Source organism: Gadus macrocephalus, chromosome 3, assembly GCF_031168955.1.
Source record: "Gadus macrocephalus chromosome 3, ASM3116895v1".
Classification (NCBI taxonomy): domain Eukaryota; kingdom Metazoa; phylum Chordata; class Actinopteri; order Gadiformes; family Gadidae; genus Gadus; species Gadus macrocephalus.
This window is the reverse complement of record NC_082384.1, coordinates 2,112,866-2,131,201: the sequence shown is the minus strand read 5'-3', so window position 1 is coordinate 2,131,201 and position 18,336 is coordinate 2,112,866. Positions and strand designations below refer to the sequence as shown.

At 41.8% G+C, this 18,336-nt stretch overlaps 1 protein-coding gene and 1 long non-coding RNA gene across 2 annotated transcripts in view; one reads left to right on the top strand and one right to left on the bottom strand.

The window, feature by feature from the left end:
• LOC132453330 (voltage-dependent calcium channel gamma-5 subunit-like) overlaps positions 1-18,336 on the bottom strand; it is a 146,972-nt gene that overhangs the window by 114,273 nt on the left and 14,363 nt on the right. The window lies entirely within an intron of this gene.
• On the top strand, positions 15,476-18,132 carry LOC132453774 (uncharacterized). The gene is made up of 4 exons (XR_009524798.1): positions 15,476-15,647; positions 15,749-15,859; positions 15,991-16,088; positions 17,534-18,132. It is a non-coding gene; the product is annotated as an uncharacterized LOC132453774 (long non-coding RNA).

The following is an 18,336-nucleotide window of genomic DNA, read 5'->3' as shown; positions in this document are numbered from 1 at the left end:
TCGGGGAAGGATGGGGGGTTAGTCTTCTTGTGCTCAAGCTGGAGCTCGATGAGCATTGTCTGATCCCAGCAACCCCTACAGAATTGTCTGATGAGTTGCTTGTTTGAACTTTCAATGGACAGTCCACCCCCGGTAATAGCTTTGTCAAGCATCAGGTGTAGGCGATTTAAATAGTCAGAGGATTTCTCCCCAGCGTTCTGATTTGCGCCCAGGAATGCTGCATACAGCTCTTCTCCATCTGCTACTACCCCAAAAGCTGCGTCAAGCTGGGTGAGGTAGAGTGCAGGCGGGGAGTCGATGCCAAGGCTTTTGACTAGGTCACTAGCTGGGCTCAATAAGCTCTCTAAAATCTTTCTGACCTTCTGGGTATCTGGGCTGGAAGGGTCACTTAATAACAGTTAAACTTGAGTGTGCCACGTCTCATAATCAACTTCTCCATTGGGCTTTGGCGTTCTTCCCGAGAAGGTACGGATTTTGCTGACATACGAGGACTGAGATTCAGTTTTTATTACATGCTCGACAATTACTCTCTGGACACTGGGGGGATTGATGAGGCTCTCATCAAGACCTGACGGCCTCTGAGGCGTCTCAGGCACATTGTTATTTGTGTCCTCATCACTTGCTGTATCACCACCCATCTGAAGGTTAGAAAGCTGAGTTTGGAGCATCTGGATCAGACGGGTCTTGCTTAGGCCTGCAACCGCCGCAGCAAACTTTAGTTTGTCTAGGTTACTTTGTTCCTCAGGTTTCGGAGCCATCTCTTCTTGTATGGCGGTGACGTGCCATGAAGCATTAGAATCATCAGGACTAAACGTTGTGCCTAAGAAGTCTGGATCCATACGAGCTACTGATCTTTCATCTCTGTACTGGACCAGAACCCTCCCATTAGGTTTACCTACTTCATCAGGGACTCTTATGCATTTCACTATGCCACCATGTACCTCAAAAATGTAAATAATATAATCGTCTGAATACATTTCGTCAATACCAGAGACAAAAAGGCAGCTCTGTCCATGCACATCATAGCGGTTACAATATTCCATTTTGACCTTAGGTTCTATAACATGCAAGATATTGTAGCGGTGAATATATAAGAAAAATATGAATTCCTCTGATCAGAGTATATAACCTGGCTAGCTCGCCACTTTATGTAACCAACTGTATTTTTAAAGCTAATATAACAATGCAGTGGTGCATCAATTCCAGGTTAGGAGACTGGCTTGTATTCTTAATAGAACTCTGATAAAAGGAATAACACACAGACACAGTGAGGCACGTTTGACCTTTTATCTAACGATATCTCAGAATCAATCAAAGATTATTTACACAATAATAATAACAACACTGAACCTAAAACCCTGAACTCAAAACACTGAACCCAAAAGGTCCCCAAGAAAAATAACAAACTAAATAAAATGGGTACCCAGCAAGTCTTTGAGTGCACTCAGTTCAATGAAAGGGGGCGTTCTGTTCCTACCACTACCGCTACGGCCGAACGTTCTTGAGCAGGGGCCAGTCGTTGACAGGCTGTCCTCTTGTTCAAAGTAACGTCAAATCTTCCTCCGTATCTTCTATTTCTTCAGTGATAACCTTTTCTTCGTTTCTCTTCAAGTCTCTATGTTTACTCTTAAAGTCTATGTTCGCTCTTCAAGTCTATGTTCGCTCTTCAAGTCTATGTTCGCTCTTCAAGTCTATGTTCGCTCTCTCTTACGCGTCAAGCAGAGAACCACTTTTCCCGCGCCCGCCGATTCTGTCGCGCTGCGATGACGCTACTGCCTGCCCTTTTAGGGAGCGTCAACAAAACACCGTCTCCAGTGAACCGTTTCAGTTAGCGGCCGTCAGGAATATATACTGGGAAATATATATATTATAGATATACAACATACACACTACATTATATATATTATTATAATATATATATTGACATATACATATATTAGCAGATATCGTGAAATAGCATGGGTTACACCTCCATCACCTGGGATGGAGGGATGGGCTGCATTGGTAGCCCTAAAACCCCCAGGAAGATAGAAAGATTAACCATCCAATGATGGTTTAAAACCGACCAAGTTATTGATAAAATGTGATGGTTGATGCCTTTTTGTAATGTGTGATATTAGTTCCATCATATAACTGGTTCTTGTTTGTATGATATTTATTAGGGGTGTGCATCTCTCCTTTATAGGACGATCCGAAACGTATCTGGATACATGTTCTACGATACGATTCAGGGACTTTTTATATGGAACGATTCAATGCGATTCGATTCAATGTTCTAACGATCTGGTGCAATTTGATGAGATATGAATCAATCTGATAGTTAATATTAATTTAACGTTAACGCATTCATTTTCTATTAATTAAAAGAAGCCTTCTATAAAAGAGACATTGCCTACTTTCAAATATATGTATGGTGTAGGGACCATGGAATCGTATGTTTTTATATTTATTTCTTCATGTAAATAAAGTGTTTCTTCTTTAAAGTGTTCTTGTTCTTAACGGATTCTTCTCTAATACCACCTTTAACATGTAGCTAAGTGACATTCAAAATTAATGGTATATTACGAGGGACAGATTGTAGTATTAAAAAAATCCTTGATTTAAACATGCAAATTACAAAATACATAATATAAATACCATTTCAGGTTAAACATCTTTACAATGGGGCTTGCTCCTTGCCCGAGACAATGGCAGCCAGTCTGTCCCTTTTAGCATTACCAGGTGTCTGGTTTTCTGCTAGGGGTCAAGTTTAGAGCATCTGAATCACTTCTGTGGCTTAACAATTATGTTTGTTTAATTTGTAATGTTTAACTCTACTTATAATTCGCCAATGCTAATCGTGGCACTATATCCCACTGAGTTACAGTGTCAAATTAGCAACGGGAATTATTAACGGTATTAAAAAGTCTCATGTTAATGGCTACTCATGTGTTTTATACTATTGCTTAGCTAATTGTAGCTTTGTATATTGTATATTCATTTACATGAGCAGATTGTAAAGTCATGTTTTGTATGTTTTACAGTTTTACAAGTTTGGAAGTAAAAACGGAACCTTAACAAAGTCCTACATTACCACGTTTCCTGGGCTTTTATTTCAAGGCACCAACTTCACGTTAGCTATCTGCTAAGCTAACCTTACAGAGAGCAAGAGCAGATTAGTAAAAGGACTTACATTTTTGACTTCAAAGGGAGATATAAGCACTGCTTGAAGGAGAACGCAGTCCTGTTCAGACTCACTTCACGCTAGGGCTTTGACTCCGAACTTCGTTATTTGAATATCAAAAAATAAATCAAAATTCAAACTAATATTAGGCAGCCCTTACTATTCGAATCTGTTATGGGCAGGCCAAGAGAGAGATGTCGGAGAACCCGACGCAGTCTATTCATAATATTGTAATGACCACGGAAGAGGCAGTGAATAAAGTATTGATTAGACAGCGATTTATTAGAGACCTAATAAACCGTTGGAACACGCAAGACCGGTAACCATAGCAACGCCGGTAAACAAACCTTGCGAAGCCCAATCCAGGTCTCACTGAAGGCATTTAATGGTCAAAATAGTATTAATAAATATTTGAATATATTCGAATATTAATATTAATAAACAAACAAACTTCAAATATGATTTTTGTGCAAAACTCAAAGCCCTACTTCACACCCACTGAAGGTAAAGCTAACTACTTGTACTCTACAGCGCCCCCACATGATCAGTCAGTCATGACAGACTTAGCTTGATACCTGTTACGGAAAGAAGTGGTCAGCTCTGGACTCCTCGAGTTCAACGACAGACCAGAGAACTGGGCTAGGAAAGCTTCTTTGGCCAACTCCACAATTGACCTGGACCTTTCTGCACCAGAGGAGATAGATCTGCTAAACAAATGGCTCGGGCCACAGTCAGCAGAGCAGGCCAAACGCATCTGTGCAGTCCATATCCATGATGTCAGCTTTGGGCCTCAGATGGTGTGGAGGAGAAAGCTACGGCTCAGCTGAAATGATCGAGAACGGTCCGTTGAAGAAATTAGAAACACAAACAAGATCACAAACAAGGACAATCAGAAGCTCCGGGAACTAGGAGATCTATTGCTAAAGCTCGATTCAGAGTTGAAAGACGGGTTCTTAACTGGGCAATCTTAACTTAACACACCTCGCAGGGTCAACCCCATCGCTCAAAAGCTCCCCTACAATCTCATGGAGAAATGGATCTCAGTTGGTTCAAGATACAAAGAAAACTACAGGGTGCAATTTCCTCCCTTCAGCGTATTTGTGAAATTTATCTAAGATCAAGCCAAGACACGAAATTACCCATCTTTTCAGAACTCACCATGTCTTGCTCACTCAGGTTTGATGAACCTCTGAAGCACATGAAACAATCTGTGTTCACCAGGAAGACTGAAGTTTCACCTGGGGGTGAATACGAGCCAAGTAACCAGGAAAGAACAGTTGAGGATCCAGTTAGACTGTCCAATACATAGTAAGCCCCATCCTCTCAGCAAATGGTGTGGTTTCCGCAACAAAACCTTGGATGGAAACAACCTTACCTTAAAGATAATCACATCTGATTCAAGTGTTCCGCCTCAACCAGTCACCTCGCCAAAAACTATGACAAAGCTGTGCTGCGCAATGAGTGCAACAACAACAGACATCACCCTGCACTTCATCCAGGGCCAGCTCCATGAAAACCAGTGAGCTCTGCTGTTACTGAAGGTCAAGGCGGGGAGCAACTACAGGACGAGACTCCAGAGGTGATGTCAAAATGCACAGAAGTCTGCGAGGACACATTTGGCTCGCAACCCTACTCTAAAATATGTTTGGTCAGAGTCTACCTTGCAGGTCAAAGAGATAGAGCCATTGAGATCCCTTCAACCGAGATAGTACGCCATTATCCTCACCTCAAGGCATTGGTGGATAAAATCCCACCTTTCGATCCAAAAGCAGCCATTCTCCTTCTCCTCGGCAGAGACATACTATGTGTACATAAAGTGAGTAAACACTACAACAGACTCAACAATACGCCTATGCTCAACAACTCAACCTTGGCTGGGTTATTGTTGGAAATGTATGTCTGGGAGGAACTCCGAAGATTGACAGTGTCTGCTCCACAAGGGAACATGGGTCTCAAGGATCTTTATACAAAACAATGGCGACAAGTCCAAGCCCTTTCTGAGACGTCCCTATGCTCAACAACTCGACCTTGGCTGGGTTATTGTTGGAAATGTATGTCTGGGAGGAACTCCGAAGATTGACAGTGTCTGCTCCACAAGGGAACATGGGTCTCAAGGATCTTTATACAAAACAATGGCGACAAGTCCAAGCCCTTTCTGAGACGTTCTGTAGACACTGGAGGCAAGAGTACTTGGCAACTCTTCAGTCTTGTAAGAAAGGACATATGACAGATCGAACATGCAAACAGCAGATATTGTTACCAGGAATGAGTGGCCCATGGGAACCATCGTGCAAACCATTTCCAGCCTTGATTGAAGAATTCGGACGGCTGATGTCAAGATCATCCGATAGGGTACCCCTAAGTTGTATTGAAGACCTGTTTCAGAGGTGGTACTGCTCCTCAGTAAAGAGACATGTTATTATGAAATATCAGGCGGGGAGTGTTTTGCCCCCACAATTTGTTTTTGCTATAGACAGCTACTAGTTAATAACGGCATTGCATGTGTGAGTTGCTTTTCAACCCTCCTGTGTTACCATAGTTTAGCTTAATGCAAGATTCTACTGAGAGCACAGCATGTAAGTTCCTTCTCATCTTTGTTTTCCTGAGAGTCTTAGTCCGTGAGTATTTAAGTTTAAAGCATCTTAATCACTTCTGTGGCGTAACAATTATGTTTGTTTAATTTCGTAATGTTTATGTTTACTTATAATTTGCCAATGCCAATCGCTGGAGCAATCCCTATTGAGTTAAAGTGTGAAATTAGCATTGAAGCTGGCTTGATTAAAAAGTCTCACGTTAATGGCTATTCATTTGTTTTATGCTATTGCTTAGCTAATCATAGCTTTATTGTAGATTCACTTAGATATTAAAGCAGATATTAAAGTCATGTTTGTTTGTTTTTACAGATTTACAAGTTTGGAAGTAAATGCAGAACCTTATCAAAGGCCTAAACCATACCACGTTTCCTTGGCTTTTATTTGAAGGCACCAACTTCATGTTAGCTATCTGCTAAGCTAAGCTAACCGAGAGCAAGAGCAGAATAACCTTGATACTGTATTTAATACATATGAGTCAGAATGAGTGACTGGTCAGAATATTGCGGTACCTTGATAGTGTATTAATACATACGAGTCAGAATGAGTGACTGGTCAGAGTGTTGTTTAATCTTGATACTGTGTTAAAACATACAAGTATGAATGGGTGACTGGTCAGTTTTGTTGTACTTTCATACTGTTTTTTAGTATTTGAAGTGTATTTGAAGTGCTTTGAGCGGTTAGTCAAATCATTCATCACCTCCTCCCTCCCTGACTCACTGGACCCTGTGTAGTTTGCATACAGGGCAAACAGGTCCACAGACGACGCCATCACCTTCACCCTCCACGCTGCCCTCTCCCATCTGGATCAGAGAAACACGTATGTGAGAATGCTGTTCATTGACTAGAGTTCAGCATTCAACACCATTGTGCCCTCCAAGCTCGCCGTGAAGCTCAGGGACCTCTGGCTCAACACCGCCCTCTGTGGCTGAATACTGAGCTTCCTGACGGGCAGACCCCAGGCAGTGCGGATAGGAAACGCCACATCATCCACCCTGACTCTCAACACTGGCACACCCCAGGGCTCTGTGCTCAGCCCTCTCCTCTGCTCCCTGTTCATTCCTGACTGTGTGGCCACACACAGCTCCAACACAATCATCAAGTTTGCTGATGACATCGGCCTGATCACCAACAAAGACGAGAGGGCGTACAGAGAGGTCCGAACCCTGACATCTTGGTGCCAGGACACCAACCTCCATCTCAACCTCAGCAAAACCAAGGAGCTGATTGTGGACTACAGGAAGCGACAGGGAGTAGGACACGCCCCCATCACCATCAACGGGACAACAGTAGAGAGGGTCAGCAGCTTCAAGTTCCTCTGTGTTAAGTTGCATGTTAACGACTGCGCGTGCGCGGGAAGTATGTTGCTGTTCTTCGTGTGAATAATGGCGGCGGCCATGGTTGCGCATGTAATATGCTAACGTTCAGTAAAAGTTTAAACTCAATCAACTGTCGTTGTGGTCATTGATTAACATTGGTAGCTGAGGATTGCTGCTGCTGGGAATTACAAAGTTCCTCCACCGTTTGACGAGAAGACGTCATACGAAAGCTAGAAAAATTAGATCACAATACGGAGACTTGTCACCGAACTGGATGAAAAGAAGCAAGCCTTGCCGGTTTCTTTGTTGCTAAAGGGTAGAGCCAAGGCTATTGCTCTTGAAATTGATGCTGGCGACTTAAATTCCGAAACGGGAGTGACTGCACTCATAACTAAATTGGACTTGGTGTTTTTGAGGCTTACATTGAGTCCGACCGGATCGCTAGGGGAAGCGGTACTTCAATGGTGGATTACATCATCGAGTTTGAACATCGCTACAACAAGCTCCGTAAGTTTAAAATGGAACTTCCGGAAGCAGTGTTAACCTTCAAGCTACTGGATACTGCGGGACTTAATGTGAAAGATAAGCAGTTGGCGCTTACAGCTTGCCCGAGCGTCTCTTTTGTTGACGTGAAATCAGCCTTAAAAAGATTTTTGGGCGAAAACGTTACACCACCATAAGATGGCAGCAGTGCGTTGCGAATGAGTGAAGATGCTGCCTACTACACGAGATACACAGGCAGACGGGAGAATAGGTCAAACTTGCAACCGTTACAAACGGTGTTTCAGGGCACAAACCCACTCGACAAACATGGGAGGAGAACAAGATGTGCAGTATGCCAGAGCACTTATCACTGGGCAAAGGTTTGTCCAAACAAAAAGGAATATTTAAAACTTACAAAGGATGAGGGGATAAAAAATGATGTTGAAGAATGCAACATTACTTTGTTTTCAAACATTTTATCAGACACCGAAATCTTCATGTTGGAGGCTTTGGGATCAGCTGTGATTGACACATAGGGCCCTATTTTAACTGTCTGAAACGCAAGTGGGAAGCGCAAGTAGCTTTGTGGGCGGTTCTACGGCGCTATCGCTATTTTACAGGCGGATAAATGACACTTCCGTCGCGGCACAAGTGTCAAAAGGGTTGGTCTGAAGCAGCCTAATTACCCGTAGGTGTGGTTTGGACGTAACGTGCAATGAACCAATCAGAGCGTTTTCTCGCATCCCCTTTAAGATCGGCGCTTGTTCCATGGCGGATTGCTATTATAATGGCGGATTTGCCAGGCGCTCGCCAAGAAAGTTTCACAACAGATGATGTCCAGAGGTATAATTTATTTTTCGGCTAAATCTCCTTCAAATCTTTGCAACTTTTCATTTTTCGTTTTGTATTATTTTTCTTCATTTACGCCTACGAACATTTGGACAAGTCGAATAAAAAATGTCTCAAGGACATACTATACTTTCCGATGTTTTGGGCTCACTTTCTCTGAATCACAAGGTTATGAATGCATGGTAATAATTGTACAATGTAGCTAAACAATAGAGCGGAGATGTCATTAGTTTGCTTATACCTCACTATATACGATGCAGCTCCTCTGACAGATGAGCTCTCCTCTCCCGTGCTGCTGCGGCATTTGGACGTAATGGCATCGGCACATGCAGTTCAGCATCACGTCTCCTTAAGTCCTCTAATCTATCCTCATTAATGTCATCGACACATCCATGATTCATGGCAATGTTGTGTAAAACACAACATGCCACAAAGAATGCTGCGACTTTTTGAGGACCATACTGTAAAGTACCACCTGACCTATCCAAACACCTGAAGTGCATTTTCAGTATTCCGAATGTACGTTCAATTACACTGCGTGTTTGTGTGTGTTTCCTGTTGAATACAATTTTGCGCACTGTTGCTGGCATAAGAAATGGGGTCATGAGCCATGACTTCAACGGATAGCCGTTGTCCCCTAACAGCCACCCATCCAAGGGAGGATTCCCCTCGGATATGGCAGGAATGGTCGAGTTTGCCAATATGAAAGAGTCATGGCTTGAGCCAGGGTAATTAGCAAAGACATGATTTATTCTACAATTAGCATCGGAAATGACTTGGATATTATTTGATGTATTCCCCAGCATGTCGGACTCGGCCTGACGTAACTGCATGTATAGCCGAACTTATTGCCGATTGTGAAATGCGTCCAATAGAACTAAGGGGATGCTGGAACGACCCAGATGCATAGAAATGCAGTGCCGCTGTAACTTTCACTTCAACGGGGAGGGCATAGGGACAGCGTGCATCAGTCCCCAGCTCATCTGCCAGGAGATGGCAGATATCTGTGACAGCCTGACGGGTCAGGCGTAGCTTACGCCTGCATTCCTCCTCACTCAGGGAGAGATAGGTGTGTCTGGGCCGGTAAACCCTCTCCCCCCGGCGTCTGATCCTCGGTCCCAAGACGTAGGCTATTCCATTCCACTGTGCAATAGAAAAATTATGAGCAACCTCAACTTAACTGGTAAGTTGCAGAGTAAGGTTTTAAATGGACTTACAGAAGGTGATTTCGCAGTCTTCAGAATTTATTTCGCAGTCTTCAGAATTGTGGTTCCTGATTCTTGACGGACAACCCACTTTGACAGGTGTCCTTATATACATGTGTCTCTTGCCACTATTGGTCAACCAGGTTAATTTGATCCGTCATTACGCCTGCTACAATTCGCGTGAATAATTTGGGTAAATGTGTACGCTAATTTATGCCTATTAATTTTATCTTTATGGACACCACAATGATTTTCCTTGTGTGGTAATATTTTATTTTCCTTGTAATTATGTATGGTTTGCAAAAATGGGAACTGCTATCCGTGTAGATGAGAGAAGCAAAGAGTATGCGCGAGGTGCACAAGCAATCCGTATGCATCGCATGCGCATGCGTTTAAAGCCACTGACTTTAAACCAGGTATTTCCTGGTCAGTAGCGCAATGGTATTCAGAAACGGCAAAATACCGTTTGCGCCAGAACACGCCTCCTCCTTCCGCCGAACCGCCCCTTGGGGCGCATGATCAATCCCTAATTTACCGGCGAGTGGCGGTGGTGGGAAAAGAACGCTCTGCGCCAGTTGTAAACTAGCAACGACACATGCGCCAGATGCAAGATAGGGCCATAGGGGTTCACAGGTGGGACTGTCAAGCTAGCCCATATTTAGATTAAATAGAATATGCCTTATACTTCGAGATTTTCTGACTAAGTTTAGGGTACCTATCTGAGCCAACGACATAATCACTGTCACTAGATATAAAGAAAACGTTGACTTTCACTCGATGCTATTCACTGACAGTAAAAAAAAAAGAAGTTGATATTGTATGCACTGCTGTTCATAGACTACTAGCTCCAGCGCTCCTTGCTGCATTTCTAAATGGTAGCAACTCACCAGGACACTTCACCAACTCTCAAGTCCTTCTCCTCTGACCATGCATTTATTTGTCTTTGACGGCCATCGGCACTCGGTTCTTCCTCATTTGCCCTCTCACGTCTAACCGGTTCGAAATTATATGGCTGTGGGCCATCATAAATGTTGACTGTGGGTCTTGCCACCTCTTCCTCATGCCAGTAAGACGCCATAGTGCTAGTTCTAGTATGCGTCTACCTCATGTGACGTCATCGCCGAATTGCGTAAAAAATAACCGTTACTAACCAAAAACTACAAAAACTGGACTTTAACACCCTTTTGGAGAAATGTATAACTTTATATACATATTTTGAGTGCTTTATTTACCCATTAATCGAAACGTCCGGTTAACTTGCACCATGGGATTTAAGCAAGACATCGTTGAAAAGAGCAAGTGCAGTTTTGGACATTGCGCATGACAAGGCGACAATGTTTGAACAACCTGTTAAGCTTGAACTGACATCTTCAGGACATTATTGTGTGAACTTGAGAGATGATAGTGACGCAGAGGAAAGTGAGACCCAAACACTAGATGAGGATGAAGTTCTCACTGTGACAGAAAACATGACAACCAAGGAAAAAAGACAGTCCTGGTGAAACTGCATAGACAATTTGGACATGCTTCAGTTGAAAGAATACAAAAACTACTGGCCTGTGCAGGTAATAATGATGAGGAAAGCAACACCAAACTCAAAGACATTGTAAAGAACTGTGAAACATGCATCAGGTAAACAAAAACGCAAGCCAGTGGTGGGTTTGCCCATGGCATCAACTTACAATGAAACTATTGCTGTGGACTTGCATGAGCCGGGAGTGTGGTATCTCCATGCTATTGATCACTTCACACGCTTCAGCGCAGGGAGTATTATCACCACGAAAAAACCCAGGGAGATAGTGAAGCACTTTATTCGCTGCTGGATAAGTATTCATGGTCCTCTGTGCAGGTTATTCAGTGATAATAGAGGTGAATTCAACAACGAAGAAATGAGGGACATGGCTGAAAAGTTTAACATTGAAGTGAAAACCACTGCAGCACACAGCCCATGGAGCAACGGCCTACTAGAAAGGCATAATAAAACCCTGACTGACATTTTGCTGAAAGTATAATGTATAATGTATTCACTCAGTCAAATTCCATGAAGCGCAGGGGGAAATCGCTTATTTATTAATCTAAGGGAGTTTATGGCTGGGGGAGCAGCCATAAACTCCCAGCCATAAACTATTCATTAAAATACAGGGTGCATAAGTGGTAGGCATAAGTTTAGGGATCCCATGCTAAAGTTGACTAAAAACAGGAATACAAAATCATCTTTTGGGAAGTGATATTAATGCCTTGATTATACAAATGAGGAAAAATCCAACCTTATGGAGTGAGGAGTGAGAGATGGTATCCAATGGCTTGAGGAGGGTGTTAATGGTGTTGAAGAGGGTCCTTGGATTGCTGCTGCCAGACTGGATGATTCCTGAGTAGTAAGAGGAGCGGGCTGAGTTCAGGGTGTCGTTGTATAGCTGGAGGTGTTGTTTGTACATTTCCTGGTGGACGGTAAGACCTATTTTGTGGGCAAGCCGTTCCAGTTGGCGTCGTTTGGATTTGAGATGGTGGAGTTCGTCAGTGTACCATGGGGCAGAGTGGGAGAATGAGACCAATTTAGACTGAACAGGTGCAAGCTTGTCAAGGCAGGATGAGAGGGATGAGTTATAGCAGTAAACCAGGTAGTCGGGGGAGTTGTTGTGGGTGATGGTGAGTTTAGCGATGGACTCAGAAAGACATGTGGAAAGAGAGGATGGGTTGATGGATTTGAGGTTGCGGAAAGTGATGGTGCGTTTTTGCTTCTCATGGGGGGAGGGAGTGTGAGTTTGAAAAGTAATGGCCAGATGGTCGGAGATGTGGAGGTTGTTACTGGCCAGGTGACTGATTGTGATGCCAGTGGAACAGACCAGATCCAGGGTGTGGCCTTTGTTATGAGTTGGAAAATCGATGTGTTGGGTGATGTTGAAGAATGAAAAGATTTCCAGAAGTTCGATTGCGGGTTTGCAGACAGAGGAGTCCACATAGTGAGTGATCATTTGGTGCAGTACCCTCCTCAACTCACCAGCCACTGACAAAGAAATGGACAGAGGTGAATGGGCACATGCTGTAGTTCTAATTATATTGATATTCTATTTACAGACTCTGCAACAAAGAACAAACACCAAGAGGACGATGTTAAAGCCCGACAGCAAGTTCAGCCTTTCCACCCACACTTTTGGTCCAGCTGCAGTGGATGCTGTAATCGCTTTTGGTTATTCAAAAAATGAAAGATTTCTGACTATTAAATGTTAAAAGTAAAGTGAAATTCTGACATCTGGATCTTTATTTTGTAATTGACGAGAAGCATTTCAAAATATGTTTCTACTTGGTATAATCAACTAAATTAAAAAGTAGTAAGTCCTTGAGAAGGGGGTTATTAGGTCAGGTGGCCCATAGACCAGGGGCATACTGAGTGCCAAGCAGGGAAGTATCAGGTACCATTTTTAACAGTCCTTGGTATGACTCGGCCAGGGACGGGCTGAGGATGTGTGCCACAGCAGCACCTGTACTAATGTTCTACTTACGCTGAGTCAAAGTCAAAATAAGTCAAAATACTTGGAAGTCCATAGAAGAAAAGGTTCCACCGCAAACAATGTGGTCACTTTGATGTAATTTATTGGTTAAGTTTGTCAATTTGTTTTGCCACAGGCTTCATCAGGCTCATTACAGTCAGTCATAATCAGCTGGTTTATAGAGATTGCCAATTTGTCGTCATCATGACGTTTTCCAATTGGTGAACGCAAAGTATTTTGGGGATCCGCGGCAATCCATGCCCATGTAAACTGCCAAACGTACCCATAATCTTGGTCACGTGTTTTAGCAATCTCTATATTGGCTGCTTCTGTAATCAGTGAAATCAGCACCAGCTGGCAAGGGGCTAGTGGGAGCCAATTAGCATCAATACATACACCTTATCAGTTTAATCTTATCACAGGGGCTCAATCAACACAAATATAAAACATCTACACAAACACTTCATAAAACACCAGCCATCTTCTGCAGCAAAGGGATCTATGATAGGTCAAATCCAGTGAGAGCGTTGATGGACAAGGGAGGTTCAGCCAGGTTCACTTCCCCGGTCACGCGGCTTCCCTCCCCACTCAGGGAGTGCGAGACAAAAAAGTATGTGTTTTGTACGCAGGCTTTTCATGACACTGCACACGTACCAGGGAATTTTGTGTTTTGCTTGTACTAGCACTCATTCTGAAAATATATAATAAGTTGAAATTATAATGCCTTCTATTCTTTTGAACTACTCCATCAATTACCACTTTCAAACTTTCTGATTTCTCTAAAAAAAAAATCGTCCTGGCGCTTTATGACAAAAAGATCTAGCTTTCCCTTTTTGGGTCCTGGGCCCAGTTTCCCGAAAGCATCGTTAGCCTAAGTGGATCGTGAAGAGCGTTGTACGAGCATCGTACTTGCCAAACGAAAAAATAACTTCACAAGGTGTCTTTTTACAATTTATTTGTTGCCATACGTAGTGTTGATCAGCAGAGAAATAGTTAGCCTAAGTGGATCGTGAAGAGCGTCGTACGAGCATCGTACAGTTTTCACTCCGTTTCCCGAAAGCATCGTTGGTAACGAACGTCGTGCTAACGAGGACTCCAGGGTACTAGTGGGACGCTAAGAGCATCGTTAGCCTAATATAGCCTCAGTGGCGTCACCAGCGGATAGTATTGGATGCGTTTTATTAAAACACATCCAATACCACGGAATGCCCAGCTTGAGCCATTTCGCAACCAAAAACTGTGGTTACCGCCGATATATTACTCAAAGACTACTGTTAGATTTAAACAGCAAAGATAGAGACATGTTAGAAGTCAACAACATAATTTATTACCCTCATTAACAGTAGACCTAATAAAGTGATACCTAATCTAATGTCCATTATCAGCTTCCACTGATAGATTACCATTTTATTAACCAAATGGTAAGGTAGTATTGGGGGGCAATGCTGTCTTGGCAATATGAATTCCTGGCTTTAGCCAATGCAATGGACTTCTCCTTGCAACGTTTGTTTAATTGTTTGTTGTATGGTCTTGTACCCTTTTTACACAAATATGACCGCAATTGTTAAACGTTCTGATGACTTTATTCTACCCGGTTGACGCAGAAAACGATTGACGTGGTCCGTAAATTCCCACCACAAATCCTTATACACAATAAATCGAGGTTAACCTACCTGGACAACTCACAAGATCATCTTTCACTTCCTCGAATGAAGTTAGGGCTTATAACTTTGTTTCTTGACGCAAACACGAACCATCTCTCTCTTGTCTTCAAGCTGTGGATGGGTCGTCTTCTCCGGTGCATGAGCTGTCCTTCACTCTATGTGTCAATCACGTGTGCAGTGCATCTTCCGTCAACAACGTGCCATGCTTGATTGTAGCGAACAATTATTTTGTAACTGTAACTTACATATGCAATTCCTTTAATTTACGTGTCAACACTTGCTATATATTATTTATAAATATATATTATAGAAATTATAAATTCCAAAACTTTCCTCCTTGAACTGAACTCCGGCGCATTCGGCAATCGACTTGTGTGGACTTCCTGTAAACACGGACCTCCCGGTAATGCTTGTTAAACTGTCTTTTTAAATAAACTCCGGGTTTGCAAACTAAGTTGTTTGTGCTTCGTTTTATGTGTAGGGACCCTAGTCATGCTACTGCAGAGGTTTGGTGCTATTTAGTGGTTAAAAAATGCGAAACACAATGCCCCAAGTCAACAACATGGACGCCAAACATTGCGCCCGGCAAACTATAATACTCGATTTTCAATGAAAAAGGTATCTGGGAGGCTTATTTGATGGGTTTTAATGCCAAAACAAAGATCCTGGGTTCAATTTGCGCCGGAATTACACTTTAATAAGCTTGATTTTTCCTGACCTATATTTCACAGATGCCAACATCTGTGCTTGATGAAATCCTCAAAGAGGTGGTGCTCCAGGAAGGAGATAATGTCTACCTGACATTGGCTCTGGTGTGTACCACATTCAGAGAAATTGTGTCCATCAATTATTTGAGAAGACGGGCACATTTTCAGTGGCTTGACAGTAAGTTATTTAATAGCAGTGGTATACAATACTTAAGTACTGTGGTGTTTTGAATATCTCTATGGAAATGTGCTCTTTTGACTCACAATTTTGTTACACAGGTGTTGCTACATGGAGTAGGTTTTCTGCAACGTACAAAAAAGCTTTCTGCACCATGTACACCATTGACACCTGCCTTGGATGTGGAAGACTATATAAAAACTGCACACCAGGTATACATCTTATACAGTACTTGATAGTGTTGGTATCTGTGTGATTACACACAGTATCATAACTATGCATTGATCACATCTGTAGAGGTCACTTGTCAGTATGTTTTTTTTCCTTCCTTTTTGTTTTACAGGATATGTTGGGACAGGAAAAAGGGGAGCGCTAGAAGCAATCTATTCTGAAGCTGAAGATCCGGGATACTGCAATCACTTCTGCAGCCAATTGCAATAGGTAAACATAAGTTTAACACAAACACAAATCCTAGACTAAATTATGTCACGGAAATGTATGTAGGTCCACAAAAAGACCCTTGAAACTAATTGAGTGATGTAACTTATTTAAGGACCCTTAAGATACAGTGCCGTCAAAAGTATTCAAACCTTACAATAAAAAAAAATGTATTTCCTTCAGTGATCTCCACTCTGTGCCCTGTAATGACAATAATTTCTTTCATTTGTTTTATTTATTTTTAATTGAACACTGAATTTCATTTGTGTCGTTTGTCGTTTTTGCTAATTTTTAAAACCTATGCCATTTTCAATTGTGAATGAAGCAACTACCATGGACATTAACTTCTTGACACTATACATGGATTAAAGTTCTCCGTCGCTACGACGGATTTCCGTCATTTGGAGTTCACAGAGGCCACTTCACATCTCCGATAACGTCGGGACAAATTTACAAACAGGCGTCATTTGGATAAACTAATCGCATATTAAGGATCTAAATAGGTACTTTCTTGCATAAAAAAATATTAAAACTTAAGAAAGTGATGTATTAACAGCACTGAAGCGAGAATTAAAACAGCTTTTAGCAGCTTTACCGCTACCGCTGCCGCGAAATGCATTCTGGGAAACGTGCATACTGCGGTGCAGTCGGTCTGCTGTATACTGCATACTGAATCCCACATTCAGTATGCAGTATACAGTACATACTGCGCAGTATGTAGTCGGCAGTACGGTAGTATGCAGTTTTGAACATGGACATAATACACGCGTGTATTATGTCGTCATACGTCAACGCCGGTAAAATTGTCAAATTATAGTGAGTATTTAAAAGGTCTACCGTTAAAATTGACTGAAAACACAAGCATTTTAATGTACATCCCGATTATATATTAAATATATATTATATACAAATGTATATATACACACACCATTTTCGCGCCACATCTTACGTCTCTTTGTTGTGTTAGTGTTGAGTGTCAGAGCGAAAGTTAAGCTAGTATGAACTCCCTTATAATGATTGACGGCTCTGATGTATCGGATATTGATAAAACACCAAAAAATAAATGGAGATGGGCATGGCTGACGGAAACGGGGAACGATGGAAAGCCTTACGGTTCATGGTGCAAAAGAATATGAGACAAGCTTTGCAAAAAAAAAATCTTAGTCTAATTGAAAAGACAACAAAAAAATTGCAATAGATTCAAAAGAACAGCTGTTTAAAATCCTCCTCCTGTAAAACAGTATTGGTCGAGCATTTAAACGTGATGGCTGCATTTGGTGCTGACGTCTTATACATTTGTATTTCTTAAGCAGGTGTCAAGTAACCTAACCTGGAACATGTTTCACACACTGCACGTGACTTGGCTGTAGCGCGAATAAAATTTCAGTCAGAAGATTTTTTTTCACTTTAATCCCTGCACTATATCTGCACATTTTTGCTTGTTGCAGATGTCCCTCTTGCCTGTCCTCCAGCCCCTGCACGTCGAGAGGAGCAGACACCCGTTTGTGCCCAGAGGACATTACTCACATGTTGGACTTTTGAGAATACTTTGCAAAATCTCATGACACTGTTATTGTTGTAAATATATATATAGTTATATGTCCTTAAGATGTTTGTGTTAATGTTTGTGTTGTTGTTTCTGCATACAAGGTTGACCTGTACTTAGTTAGTTTCGATTGAATATGCATGTTAAGTACTACCTTAGTTTGTTTCACTAGTCACTTTTGTTGTACATAGTAACTTTAAATTGTTACCCTTTTTCCACATTTGTATATAGTCACTGTTAGTACCTGGAAGCAGTAGGAGTGAGCTGCCTTTTCTTTTGACTTGTTTTCTCATGTTTTTTCATAGTTTAGGATTTTAGTTTTAGTGATGGTCTTTTTTGTTATTTACTTTGACATAGGGTTTAGGTAGCTTGAACTTCCCTTTAAAATCTAGTTTGTTTTGTTTAATTATTTTGGCCTTGGTTCACTCCGAAGAGAAGCTTCATTTTCAGTTTGGTGTATTGTTTGTGTGCTAAGCAGCAATAAACTGCTTGTCATTTTGACTACGCGTGTGTGGACTCCTATATATGTTAGGCAAATAATGTACAAAAAACATGAGAAGCATTGTGATTTTTCTGTTGGATATGTGTATTTATGCACAAATACACACACACAGATGAGTGAAAAATAGCTTAAAAGTATAGATGTATAAGATAAGATAATCTTATCTTAAGTATATATATATATATATATATATATATATATAT